At 41.9% G+C, this 14909-nt stretch overlaps 1 long non-coding RNA gene across 1 annotated transcript; it reads left to right on the forward strand.

Moving 5' to 3' along the window:
* The first annotated feature begins 9510 nt into the window (after nucleotides 1-9510).
* LOC121828326 (uncharacterized) lies at nucleotides 9511-13457 on the forward strand. The gene is made up of 4 exons (XR_013049926.1): nucleotides 9511-9543; nucleotides 11777-12293; nucleotides 12642-12735; nucleotides 13217-13457. It is a non-coding gene; the product is annotated as an uncharacterized LOC121828326 (long non-coding RNA).
* Nucleotides 13458-14909: the final 1452 nt, after the last annotated feature.

Here is a 14909-nt window from a genome sequence, read left to right on the forward strand (position 1 = left end):
CATAACAACAGACAATGAGGAAATCCAGAGAATCATCAGATCATACTTCAAAAACCTGTACTCCACAAAAATGGAAAACCAGGAAGAAATGGACAATTTTCTGGATAAATACCAAATACCAAAATTAAATCAAGACCAGATAAACCATTTAAATAGACCAATAACCCCAAAAGAAATAGAAACAGTCATCAAAAGTCTCCCAACTAAAAAAAGCCCAGGACCAGATGGTTTCAGTGCAGAATTCTACCAGACTTTCAAAGAAGAACTAATACCAATCCTCTTCAAAGTGTTCCACACAATAGAAACAGAAGGAACACTACCAAACTCTTTTTATGAGGCTACAATTACCCTGATACCCAAACCACACAAAGATGCAACAAAGAAAGAGAACTACAGACCAATCTCCCTCATGAACATTGATGCAAAAATACTCAACAAAATATTGGCAAACCGAATCCAAGAATACATCAAAACAATCATCCATCACGACCAAGTAGGATTTATCCCAGGGATGCAAGGATGGTTCAACATATGGAAATCAGTCAATGTAATACACCATATAAACAAACTGAAAGAAAAAACCACATGATCATCTCCCTAGATGCTGAAAAAGCCTTTGACAAAATCCAACACCCCTTCATGATAAAGGTCTTAGAAAGAATAGGAATACAAGGAACATTTCTAAACATAATAAAAGCAATTTATAGTAAGCCAACAGCAAACATCAAATTAAATGGAGAGAAACTCAAAGCGATACCACTAAATTCAGGAACAAGACAAGGCTGTCCACTCTCCCCATATTTATTCAATATAGTACTAGAAGTTCTAGCTAGAGCAATAAGACAACAAAAGGAGATCAAAGGGATAGAAATTGGCAAGGAAGAAGTCAAACTTTCACTATTTGCAGATGATATGATAGTATACATAAGTGACCCCAAAAACTCTACCAGGGAACTTCTACAGCTGATAAACTCCTTCAGTAAAGTGGCAGGATACAAGATCAACTCAAAAAAATCAGTAGCCCTCCTATACACAAATGATAAAAGGGCTGAGAAAGAAGTCAGAGAAACATCACCCTTTACAATAGCCACAAATAATATAAAATACCTTGGGATAACACTAACTAAACAAGTGAAAGACCTTTTTGATAAGAACTTTAAATCTCTAAAGAAAGAAATTGAAGAAGATATCAGAAAATGGAAGGATCTCCCATGCTCATGGATAGGTAGGATTAACATAGTAAAAATGGCAATCTTACCAAAAGCAATCTACAGATTCAATGCAGTCCCCATCAAAATCCCAACACAATTCTTCACAGACTTGGAAAGAAAAATACTCAACTTTATATGGAAAAACAAAAGACCCAGGATAGCTAAAAGAATCCTATACGATAAAGCAACCCTTGGAGGCATCACCATCCCGGACCTCAAACTCTACTATAGAGCTATAGTAATAAAAACAGCTTGGTACTGGTATAAAAACCGACTTACGGACCAATGGAATCGAATTGAAGACCCTGACATTAATCCATGCACATATGAACACCTGGTTTTTGACAAAGGAGCCAAAACTATACAATGGAACAAAGAAAGTATCTTCAACAAATGGTGCTGGCATAACTGGATGTCAATATGTAAAAGATTACAAATAGATCCATATCTGTCACCATGCACAAAACTCAAGTCCAAGTGGATCAAAGACCTAAACATAAATCCAGTTACACTAAACTTAATAGAAAAGAAGATAGGAAGCACTCTTGAACGCATTGGCACTGGAGACCATTTCCTAAATAAAACACCGACAGCACAGACCCTGAGCACAACCATTAATAAATGGGACCTCTCAAAACTGAGAAGCTTTTGCAGGGCAAAAGACACAGTCAATAAGACAAAAAGACAGCCAACAGATTGGGAAAAGATCTTCACCAACCCCACATCTGACAGAGGATTGATCTCCACAATATATAAAGAACTCAAGAAACTAGACATCAAAGCACTGAACAGTCCAATTAAAAAATGGGCTAAAGAGCTAAACAGAGAATTCACAAAACAAGAACTACAAATGGCTGAAAGACATTTAAAGAAATGCTCAACATCCTTAATCATCAGAGAAATGCAAATCAAAACGACTCTGAGATACCACCTTACACCTGTTAGAATGGCTACGATCAAAAACACCAATGACAACCAATGTTGGAGAGGATGTGGAGCAAAGGGAACACTCCTCCACTGTTGGTGGGAATGTAAACTTGTACAACCACTGTGGAAATCAGTATGGCAGTTTCTCAGAAAATTAGGAATCGAACTACCTCAAGACCCAGCCATCCCACTCTTGGGCATATACCCAAAGAATGCTGATACATACCATAAAGATACATGCTCAGCTATGTTCATAGCAGCACTATTTGTAATAGCCAGAACCTGGAAACAACCTAGATGCCCATCAACGGAAGAATGGATGAAAAAAATGTGGTACATATACACAATGGAGTACTACTCAGCAGAGAAAAACAATGAAAGCATGAAATTTGCAGGCAAATGGATGGAACTAGAAAAAATCATCCTGAGTGAGGTAACCCAAACCCAGAAAGACAGTTATGGTATGTACTCACTCATTGGTGGATTCTAGATATAAAATGAACAATCAGACCACAACCCATAGAACCATAGAGGCTATATATATAGCATGGAGGTCCCTAGGACGACTGTGGCATATAATAAATTTCAGTTTTACTCAATTATTGAAAAAAAATAGCCAAATGAATGGAAACACATGAACTATGAACCAAAGGCTGAGGGGCTCCCAGCTGGATCAGGCCCTCTGAATAGGTGAGACAGTTGATTGGCTTGATCAGTTTGGGAGGCATCTAGGCAGTGGGACCAAGTCCTGTGCTCATTCCATGAGTTGGCTGTTTGAAACCAGGAACTTATGCAGGGACACTTGGCTTAGTCTGGGAGGAAGGGACTGGACCTCCCTGGACTGAGTCTACCAAGTTGATCACAGTCCTCGGGGGAGGACTTGTCCTGGAGGAGGTGGGAATGGAGGGTGGGCTGGGGGTAAGGAGAGGGCGTGGGAGCGGGGAGAATAGGGGAACCCATGGCTGATATGTAGAACTGAATGGTATTGTAAAATAAAAAATATATATCACAAAAAAAAAAAAAAACTTAGAGTCTCCATATGGATTCTTGCTCTTGGGATAAGATGTGAACTATCATGGAATGGCCATTATGCTGCAAGGAAGTCAAAGAATCTGAATGAGGAAGTTGTATGGAAATAGAGTTATGTCAACTGTACAGACACCAGTACCAACCACCTGTGCAGATGAGGAAACCATCTGATTGGTCCAGTCGCATCCAGTAGGATATGAACTACCAAAAAGCTGAGCCTCAGGCTTACAACTTGACTGCACCATCTCAGCTAACTCCAGGTGCTTCACTCCCCCTCCACACACCCGCAACACACCTCACTGTTGAATATGAACAAACCATCTCCCATGATCCCTGCCCCACCTTCTTATGTACAAACTAGTAAGTCTAATAAGATGGTTCTTTTATATACTAGGTTTCAATCATGGCTTATGCAGAAATAGATAACAGGAAAAAACCCTATCCCCATGTACACGCACATGGCTAGTTCTCAAGAGGTACCCATGCTTAGCCTTTGGAATGACCCATGTTTCTCTGGGCTCCCATGCATAGTTCTCCCACAGAATGGTACATTGTCAGTAGATCTCCAAGCATCTACAATTGTGTCCATAATTATCCTTTTTGTAAATGATTTTCCCCTCATTGCATGTATGAAAAAGGAAGGAAACAGCATCCTGACAGATGTCGTGACATAAGCAGCAATCCCTCAGTGGCATAAAAATGCCAGCCACGAGACCTTGAGGCCTGAGACGGAGACCACTGACTGGCAGAAAAATCTATTGGCAGACATCTAAGTGGAGGGTGGGGTCAGGTGAGAGAAGAATCTAAATTTCCAAAAGCTGTAACTAGAGTAAATTGCAAGAGCATAATGGGTGGTTTGAGACCTAGCTATTTGCTGGGATTTTCTCTGTGCTTAGAGCAGAAAAACAGCAATCTGCTTTCTTGACCTCCTTGCCCAGTAAGTGGGTGTTTCTTTTCCAACTAGTCAAGGAAGCAGCTAAGTGCTTTGGGAAAAGCCGTAAGAAAGACCATGTTCCTTTTAAAGGGTAATAAAAGCTGAAACTTCATTTTGAAAATTAAAAACCAATTATGAAATAGTTTCTGACACACTTAAAAATTGGCCTGGCTCTATGTTATAGAGAATGTGTAAAATAATAGAAATAATATTGCAGTTAAGGTGAGAGTGTAACAGTGGGTTATCTCATGATTTGAATGTCAAATATCCCTTCCGTGCTCGTGTGTTTAAACACATGGTCTTAAGTTAGGGGTGCTGTTGGGGAGCCCTGAGGAGGTATAGTTTAAAGGAAGTAGGCTAGAAGGGGGTAGGCTTTATAGTTCAGACCTGCTGCCTGTCCTAGACTGCTTCCCAGTCTACACACGTGTGAACAAGTAGCCTCACACCCATGCAGTCATAGCTGAGACCCACGTCATGCCTTCCCTACCATGATGGACTGTGCGTTTAAGTTATAGGCCAGAATAAACACCCCCTCCCTTAATTGCTTCTTCTTTGGTATTTGGTCATGGTAATGAAAAATATAACTAATATGAATGAGATTTCAATTCTTTTCCTTTAGTTGTCTTTTTTTTTTTCAGGAATTTCTTTGCTTTGCTAATGCTCATTTAACACATAGAGATTTCTATTGTTAAAATATATGGTCTCAGGGAAAAGCTGAATAATTTTCTAACTATGTGCACATAAGTTGCAATGAACTTGGTCAAGAAATGGTAAATAATAGCTAAGAAGCTGTTTGGGTATTTGATTTTCCTTGACTAGTATTACTGAGATTATGCAGACTTCAGTAGGAACGACACACGGTTGTCTGGCATTTGATAAAATGTTAGACTCCTTTGCCACTTATCTGAACATAATCACTGTGAGTACTACAGCCACCAGTCTGATAAATGACCAGGCTCCTAACTAGTCAGTGAGCAGGTAGCATCCACAGCATGGAAACCCTGGACAAGAGGATGATTCACATTCCTCGTAGGACCTGTTAAGATAATACGAGATTTCCTCTCACAACATAGAAGACTGTGAAATGTCAAACTGATACGATGTTTGTTTCTGGAAATTTCTATTTAACCTTTTGGCCACATGTAACTGCAACAGTGGATGCCAGACTGCTGATGTATGTGGGAGCTATGGGAACTGAGTCTGACACCTAGCAAGGGTCACCGTGTGGTTCTGGTTGTCTCCTGGGTAATCACCAGGCTTTGCTTCCAAACAGTCTGTCCCTGGGGAGAACTGTGCTTCCGCTCTCTTTCCCACTCTAGTCTCTGCTTTGTTGTTTAAACAGTTAAATAGTTTCTTGAGAACATATGGACGCTTTTCTACTCCATAAGAGCAATGTGTATTAACCCCTATTTTTATTGCATATTTCCATTTTATTTCTTTGGGAACTGTCATGGTATGGATGAAAATGTCCCCCACCCCCCCACCCCGCAGACTCATGTGTTTGAATACTTAGTCCACTTAGTGGTGAAAGAACAGAAAGGAAAGGGAACTAAAACATTGGCGTTCTTCCATTATCTACAGACCTTCTCTGAGATGCCACTTCTCAAAAAACCCATGATGGCCCAGTAGTACTACCCTGTGGACCAACACTGCAACACATAAGCTTTGGTGGGCATTCAAGATCCATATCTTTTTTTTTTTTTTTTCTTGAGACAGGGTTTCTCTGTGTAGTTTTAGTGCCTGTCCTGGATCTCGCTCTGTAGACCAGGCTGGCCTCAAACTCACAGAGATCCACCTGGCTCTGCCTCCTGAATGTTGGGATTAAAGGCGTGCGCCACCACCACCCGGCCAAGATCCACATCTTAACCTGCTGCCCCAGATCCCATAGGTTCATGTCCACATCCCAATACAAAATGTATTCATGCCATCTCAAGCATCAAAAAGTCTCAGTTGTCCTAGCATTGCTGAAATGTCCAAATCCAAAGTCTGCTTTGAAACCAGAGAAAAACTAGCTGTAAACGATCATGAAAACTAAAAAACAAACATTATGCATTCCCACAATGCAGCAGTGACACAGTACAGAACACATATTCCCACTGAAAAGGAAGGAACAGATAAATACAAAAGAAATACAGGCCCCAAATAAAGCCAAAGCCAAAACAAGCAAGCATTCATTTCTATATTTCCATGTCAGGCATCCAGAGCATCCTGTGATTTTGGATGTCAACTCTCCCTGGCTTAGATAACCCTGCACCCTGTGTCCTTGTTGAGGGCAGCTGACATGACCACTCTGTTGAGCTGGACAGGTGTTGTACACTTCTGGTCTCTCTATCTTCCTGGGATCTCCACGGCATTCTCAACTCTCTCATCAGTCCTACACAAGGATTGCTTGCAGAGAGACCTGTGCCTCACAACATGTAGCCTGTTTTTCCAGGCTTTCCTTTGAGATCATGATGGACACCTCCCTGACCCTGCCACTCCAGTAAGTGTCTTTCTCAAGCCCCCAAAGAAATCAGAAGCCATGTTAAAGATGTCTAAACACTTAATGTCAGAGAATTCTCCTGTCTTTGATCTGGTCTAAACTGTTGAATAATTCTAAAGAGATCCCTCTTTGTGGGAATCTCAGGCTGTCCTCTGGCCACCCACTTTGTCTACTGAAAAATTCTATAGCAGAAACTCAAGTGTGTATTTTCAAGTTACAGAATCTACCCTATATACAATTCCTTCAAGTACCTAGAGAAAGTAAATAATACTCAGTTCCATAATATGAAAAAGTTTGTCACATTCAGGAATAGCCTGGGTCTACTTAAAGTTTGTTTAAACAACTAAACACAAAGATTAAAATAAGGACCACCAAAATAGCCCCTAGAAACATTCCCAAAGGCATAATAAAATCAATAATGAAACACTGAATGACAGAAATATTAGCAATGACAACAAGAAAAGGTGGTTTTATGCAAATGTGTTCCTCAAAGGTTGGTTTGCATAGCTCTTGATCCATCTAAAACAAAAGGGAGAGAGGGATTTTAGTAATTCTCCCAAGCTAATAGTTTCCTCCAGGCTCTTCTGGGTGCTCTCTGTGTCTCTGTAACCTGAACGTGTTCCTTAGAGAAAGCCTTTGCTTGCTGTATTTTTTGTAGACTGATTGTGTTACCTGTTGGAGTGTGCATGAGTGCAGACACCCATTGAATCAATCCTGAGACACACTGCAAGGTTTATTAAAAATTAATTTGTAACCACTTGACAGCCTCTCTGTTGAGGATATACCCTGAGATTCATTTCTACATTAATTCTCATTTGTAAACTACATTCGTCTTTCCTGGAGGCAAGAATAGATTGGGGAATCTAATGTGTTTGTGATTTAATGGACTTTATGATGAAGAGAAACTGTGTACAGGATTGTAGCAGGTCAGAGAGCACAGTCCCAGAGAGAGAGGAGGAAACGAAAATTAGAATGCAGTCGACCCTGAACTCAACTCTTTCACCGCAGTAGAGGGAATAGTGACAGGCAGGGAGCTCACTCAGAGTAGAGCAAACTCAAAGCCGCCTGGTGATGCTGAGCCTCCATGAGTGTGCTGGGCTCCTCTTAAAGGCACAGGATAAGTTGCACGTGCCAGATTTAAAGATGGACGTTTCAACACCCTGAGAGACTGTGAGAAAGTGAATAACCATCCTAGATGCCCACCTAAAGCACGGTGAACAGTAGTGTGGAGTGACATGTGTCTCGTCCCTTAGCACGAGTCTCAGGAAGCACCAAGGCTTTACTTCCGTGACCCAGCTGGGGGAGGAATGAAGAAAGATGGTATCCGGTTGTGAAGGACCCATGAGAAATGCAAGATCATAAAACAAAGAATTGTGACTAAACATCATGGACGCTCTGTGTGCCTTGGAAAAGTGGACAAGCAAAAGCAGCTTTAGAAGAAAGGGGGCTGGCTCAGTAAATAAAGGTGCTTGCTGCTAACACTGACCAACCTGAGTTCAATACCTATGCCAGGAAGGAGAGAAGCAACTCCTGGAAGTTGCCCTTTGATGAGCTAAACCCACACAAATAAGGACCCCCAAATGGTGAGGTGTTGGTGGGGAGGACCAGGCATGAGAAATAAAGAAGACAAAATCAAAAGCTAGAAGCTAGAGGTCTTACATAAATTTGATGGCTTATGTCAAGTGAGTTTATGAAGTAGTACAGCATTTTATATATCGTTTGTAAAAGAGAGATAGGCTAAGATCAGCAGAAAGCTAAATCAAACATTGTGGGCAAATAGAACACAGGATACCTCAGACACAGCTGCCTTAGGACTGATAACCACAGCCCTTCAGAGGAGAAAACCACATTCCCAGGAACCAAAACCTTATCACCTTGAGGCCCTGGCCCTAGCCCCAGCCCCAGCTACAGACAAGACCTTGCAAAATCTGCCCCTGAGCAAGGACACAGAATGAGTGTTCTCTTTGTCCTCTCATCAGCCCTCTGAGAAATCCTGGGGTCAGTCTGGGTCCCCACACTCTGACCTCCACAAGTGTGTGCACACAAGATAAATAAATATGGAATAAAAACCTTAAGTAGCTTCAGTTTAAAGCCCGAGGTTTCATCATTTAGAAAGGACTCTGCAGCAGTGTGGTTTGAATAGATAGAGCCCCTATGGATTCATGTGTCTGAATGTTTGGTCTATAAGGAGTGGCACTATTAGAAGGTGTGGCCTTATTGGTAAAGGTGTGGCCTTGTTGGAGGAAGTGTGTCACTGGGAGGGCAGGCTTTGAGGTTTCATATGCTCAAGCTATGCCCAGTGTGGGACACAGTTCACTTCCTGCTGCCTGTGGACCAAGATGTAGAACTCTCAGTTCTTTCTCCAGTACCATGTCTGCCATGCTTCTCGCCATGGTGATAATGGATAAGAGTTGCCATGGTCATGGTGTCTCTCCATAGCAACAGAAACCCTAACTAAGACACTTCCCATTCAGGTCATTGTGTTGGGATATAAAAAGGAAATCAGTTGAAACCCTATGACTGTAATCAGTGTGGTAAAGCCTTTGCTCTACATAGTTCTCTTCAATTGCATGAGAGAACACATACAGGAGAGAAACCCTATGAATGTAATCAATGTGGTAAAGCCTTTGCACGATTCAGTCATCTTCAAGTACATAAAAGAACACATACTGGAGAGAAACCCTATGAATGTAATCAGTATGGTAAAGCCTTTGCTCAACATAGTGCTCTTCAATTGCATGAAAGAAAACATACAGGAGAGAAACCCTATGAATGTAAGCAATGTGGTAAAGCCTTTGCACATAACAGTCATCGTCAAGTCCATAAAAGAACACATACTGGAGAGAAACTCTATGAATGTAATCAGTGTGGTAAAGCCTTTGCTCGACATAGTGCTCTTCAATTGCATGAAAGAACACATACAGGAGAGTTACCTGATCTCCTGTCGGAATCTGGCACAGGTAACATATTTTATTTGTTGTAAAATTGTTAGTTCTCTAACCACAAGAGAAAACAGCATATGATAGCCCTGATTGTTCCCTGGGCTGAAGACACAGTGAGCCCCTGAGTTTAGTAACACTTGTGTTAGTAACTTATATCATTGTTCTGACCAAACACTTGACCAGAATGAACTCAAGGAGGAAGGATTGATTTGGACTCACAGTTTGAGTGTACAGAATCATGACAGAGAAGGGGCTACAGATACAGCCTGTGTCTATGGCAGTTACTTTCTTTCTCCTATCCCCAAGGACTAAGAAATAAAGAAAAGGGACAGGCAAGGTCAGATGGAAACCTTGGGGTCTACCCTCCAGAGCCTATGTCCTCCATCAGACACACACACACACACACACACACACACACACACACACACACACACACCAGTTCCACAACTCTCGCCCCCAAACAGCAGCACCACCTGTGGACCATGTGTTCAAACACATGAGCCTGTGGGGGACATTTTCCATCCGATTGCTCTTGTATACTGGAAAAGAGTTATACACACTTAAGAAACTATTTAGCTATCTAAACAATAAAGCAAAGACTAGTGTAGAAAGAGAGAACAGCAGCACTGTTCTCTTCAGGATCAGATGTCTGCTGGGAAACAAAGCCCCAGTGGGTTCCCCAGAAGAAGACAACTAGAAACCACATGGTGACCCTTGGCTAGTGTCAGACTCAGTCCCACCACCATGGTGTAGCTCTGCCCACACCAACAGTCTGGCATCCACTGTTGCAGATATATGTAGCCAAAAAATTAACTGGAAAAACAAAAGTTTCTGTGAGTTTTACATTTCACAGGCTTCCTAAGCTATGAGATGAAATCTCAGGCTCTCTTACCAGTTCCTACTGGGAATGTGAATCATCCATTTGTCCATTGTTTCCATTTTGTATATGCTACCCACTCACTGACTAGTCAGGAGCCTGCTCATTTATCAGACTGATGGCTGTAGTACAATAGTGATTGTGTATAAAAAACTGAAAATGCGTTCTAACATTGCATTAAATGTCTTTCATTTACTACCTCACATTTCCTCATCCAGGCACAGGATCCTAGCATCATGACAAGAAGGTTGAGTAAGGGTCAGAGAGATTGCTCACTGGGTAAAAGTGCTTACCTCCAAGCCTGACTACTTGAGTTCAATTCCTATAATCCACATGGCTGAAGAGATAATTGACCCCAACATTTTCCCTTTGACCTTCACATGTGTTATAGTATGCATCACACACCCCACCATCACCACCACATACACACAATAAATATTTAGAAATTGTAAAGGGTGAATGTAGTCCGAAATCCATTTTGAAGGCTATGTTCACAGGGCTTTCATCACAATACAATATTTCAACTGCTCCTTTCTATTATTGTTTTGTCCATCTCTTGTGCCTACTGTAGTAGTTAAGCTTTGTCCTAGACGTGTACATGTAGAGTTTAGATTGTACTTTAGATCGGCTCTACCTGTAGTTTCAGGCATCATCTGAGGATCTTGAATATCATCCATGAACATGGGCCTATGTCTATCTAAATTCAATGCAATGTTCTGGTTGAGTTATAGAACCAGAAGAAATCCTGGTAAAATCTATAATTTATGTAATAGTGTAAGCCAGTATCAATTTCTTAGCTGTGACAAAAGGATCATCATTATACAAAAGGCTGATGTTAAAGGAAGCTAGGAGATGAGTATATAGGAAGTTATGGCTACTCTTTCCCAGTTTGGGAAAATGTAAAATTATCAAGAGAGAGAGGGCTACATCATATGAGGGCACTTAAAAGGAGTTGGTCACAGGCTCTCCATTCCAATGAGAACTTGGAGCACCAGACTGGCTAATGGCCACAACAGTCAGAGAGATCCAATTATTCCACACAGAGTAAGGCTCCTTGCCATAGACACTGCCATCTAAAGTAAGTCTATACCTCCTTGGTCCTCCTCATCAGGCAACCTGACCTCAGTTAAGGATAGTGGAGTTCGTCTGAGCACCACCATTTAACCTGCAACCCTTAAAGTGCAGCCCAACCTGCAGCCCTTAAAGTGAGTATGGGCACACTGAACACCAAATACACACAGTGATGGGTGAGCAAGGGGAAAAATGTACATGATCAGACTCAGCTGTTACAGGGAAAAGAAGACATTAAAACGTGCCACCTCATAAGCAGAGATACCAAAAGGGACAATAAAAATGTCTAATTCTTTTTGTCAGACACATTCCAGAGAACTTTCTACTTATAGACCAAAATCAAGTTCTCATGAAGTAAGGTAGACTAAAAGGCAGCACACATGGCCAAGCCAATCAAGAGCAAATACCCATGGAACAGATACATCACAAGCAACACTTGTGAAGCAAGGTGGACCAAGAGCAAGCACTCATAGAACGAGGACCAAGAGCAAGCACTCATGGAGCAAGGTGGACCAAGAGCAAGCACTCATAGATCAAGGTGGACCAAGAACAAGCACTCATGGAGCAAGAAAAAATTGGATGTTGATGAGTACTGTTGGAAGGTGAATAATATAAATGCAAAAAAATGTTTCAGGAGAAATGATGAATGACAGATGGAGTATTTCGGGATTTGACCCAGTAAATTAAAATATAAACATGAGAAATTCTCTGTGAATGTGGAAGAGAGGTGTAATTATGATGTCTTAGAGGTTGTAACAACACAAGTTATCAAGTATCCACATGAGTACTCCTGTCTCCTTACATCCTTTTTATGAATATGGTGAGTTTTGAAAACAGCAGTACTATTTTCTCCCTAAGGATGTTATCCTTGTTTACACAGTCTACTATCTCTAACAATATCCTTCAGAATCAATCGGTGGGCCGGGGATGTGGCTCAGTTGACGCACAGAGCTTCAGGTACCATCCCCAGCACCATATAAACCCAGGTGTGGTGACACCCACCTATAATCCCAGAACTGCCAAGATGGAGGTGGGAGGATCAGGTCATTCTGGGTGGGTTACATAGTAAACCTAAGATCAGGCCATTGCACCTGAAATCTAGTCTCAAAAAATTCATTTTTTATAAAAATGTATCTTAGCTTGGTTATCATTTTTCCTTCTGTTACAGATAGAAATAAAGGCTGACACACAGGGGAAGTATACAGAATAGTGTAATGCACTCAGATTGTGTGTTTATATGTACACACAAAAATACAACACAGGTATGTATCTGTAATGTGTATATAAATCTATATGGGTCACTGCTTTTCTTCTGTTGACTACATGTGTTAACAAATGTAGATGTGCCATGTACATGGATGAATAGCTACTGTGCCATGTCTCCAGCACAATTCCAAAAAGATTTAATTATGTTATGTGTATTTGTGCATGAGTGCACTGCCCTCAGAAGCCAGAGGGGGCATCAGGTCCCACTGGAGCTGGAGTTGCAGGTGCTTGTGAACTGTCTTGAGATGGGTACTGGGAACTGAACTCACTTAACCGTTGAGCCATCTCCCCAGCCCTACTTTACAGTATTTGTAAATGTGTATTATACATATACATGCACAGTTAGTATTAAAAATATAGAAATATTTTACTATCAAGTCTCTCTGGGAACTGAGGCTCAATGTATTTGTATTTCTTTTTGCTCTTTTATTTTTAATTTCTAATTTCATTACAATACATATGTCTTTTTAAAAACAGGATCTTATAGATTCTCAGCTGGCCTCAAACTTGTTATTTGGCCAAAGATGACCTTGAAGTTCTGACCTTCCTGCTGCTTGCTACCTCCCGAGTACTGGAATGACACTTGTACATCATCACAACGAGTTTATGTGATGGTGGAGACAAACCAAATGCTTAATGTATTCTACAACTAAACTACATCCTCACCACACACACACACACACACACACACACACACACACACACACACACACACACACACACCCTCACCCCCCCCCACACACACACACAAAAAAACATAGCAGCTATATAAATTTGCTTTAGGAATACAAAGTGTTCAAAGGTACAAACAACATGTGTAAAAGGCCAGACTCACTGGTGTCCTGGTATGTCTGGTTGTGACAGTCGGCTGACCCACCCTCCCTTACTCTGAAAGGTGGAAAGAAGAGGAGGAGAAGCTGAGCCTTCCCGTATCCTTTTCAGTGCAACTTCTTCCTTTCCTCTTGACACGGGCTCATTAGGCTGCTGTCTAGAAGTAAGCAAACATTTTTGTTCCTGCCACTTTATCTTTCCTTCCCACTTCAGGCGTCACAGGAACTAAGATTTAAGAGTTGCTGGGTGTCATGCGTTGTTTTCTTGAGTGTCCCCCTCCACCCCTGAGTTCTGCTGTTCTGATCATATCCAGCGGGGCCTCTCAAAGACGTCTTATATAATTCAAAAGCCTTATGGGACTAGAACGTCAACACAGCTCCTCCGTAAGCCCTCAGCAAACCAGTGTCGAACACGCTGGCGCTGCGGGGTGGAGAGTAAATGATTTTTACATGTTGTGTGGCTTTTATTCCTTAACAAAAGCGAGGAGAGGAGACCATTTCCTCCCCCTCCCTTCTCCCTCTCCCCCGACATTTTTCTCTTTCTTCTGCCTCTAGTGCCCTTGAAAGCTGCACTGAACCTGACAAAGGATAAACTTGCAGGGAGTGAGAGAAACCAAAGATGCCAAGGGGTTCCAACTCCCTCCCTGAAAATCTGTTTAGACAGCACCTGGGTCACCCTCCGCTGATAGGGCTTTACTCTGTGTGTTATTGTGTTGGTGTCATGAGTGGGGAAGAAAGGCCAGCATCCCTTGCTGTGGAGTGCTGCTCTATACAATCCCAGCGCCTCCACGGTCCTCTGGAAGCCGCATTTTGTTGGAAGGGACGGCCTTTCCAGTTTCATCTGTGATCACCCAGAACAGTCTCCCTTTGTTCACAGAGCGACCTTTCCATTTGAGGAAGGGTGAGACGTGTCTTGAAACCTAAACTAACTTTGGCAAAGAGGTCTTTAACAACAACAACAAAATAAAAAGGAACAGAGACCTCCACGCACAAAAATAAATACCGCCGGTTTCATTGTGATGCATGGCATGCTTCTCTTTGCATTCTGTTTGGGGATTACAAAGGACAATGCCAGTGTTCAGAAATGAATGCAACATCACAGGCTGGAGCCTCCCTGGGGTACTGTGGCAGTCCAAGCCTGGCCTTAGAGTTATTTTTATTTCTTGGAAGAGGGCTGGGTTGAGAGGGAGTCTTTCAATCCTGCCAACATCAAGTGGTTTCAAGAGTGAGCAGCTGGACTGTCACCTTGGGAGGGAAGGAGCAGAGCAGTTTGGCTCTGAGACCTGACCCTGAGGACAGCAAGCTCACCAGCATATCACATACATAGAAGAGAAACTCCA

Source organism: Peromyscus maniculatus, chromosome 3 (genome assembly GCF_049852395.1).
Source record: "Peromyscus maniculatus bairdii isolate BWxNUB_F1_BW_parent chromosome 3, HU_Pman_BW_mat_3.1, whole genome shotgun sequence".
Taxonomy (NCBI): domain Eukaryota; kingdom Metazoa; phylum Chordata; class Mammalia; order Rodentia; family Cricetidae; genus Peromyscus; species Peromyscus maniculatus.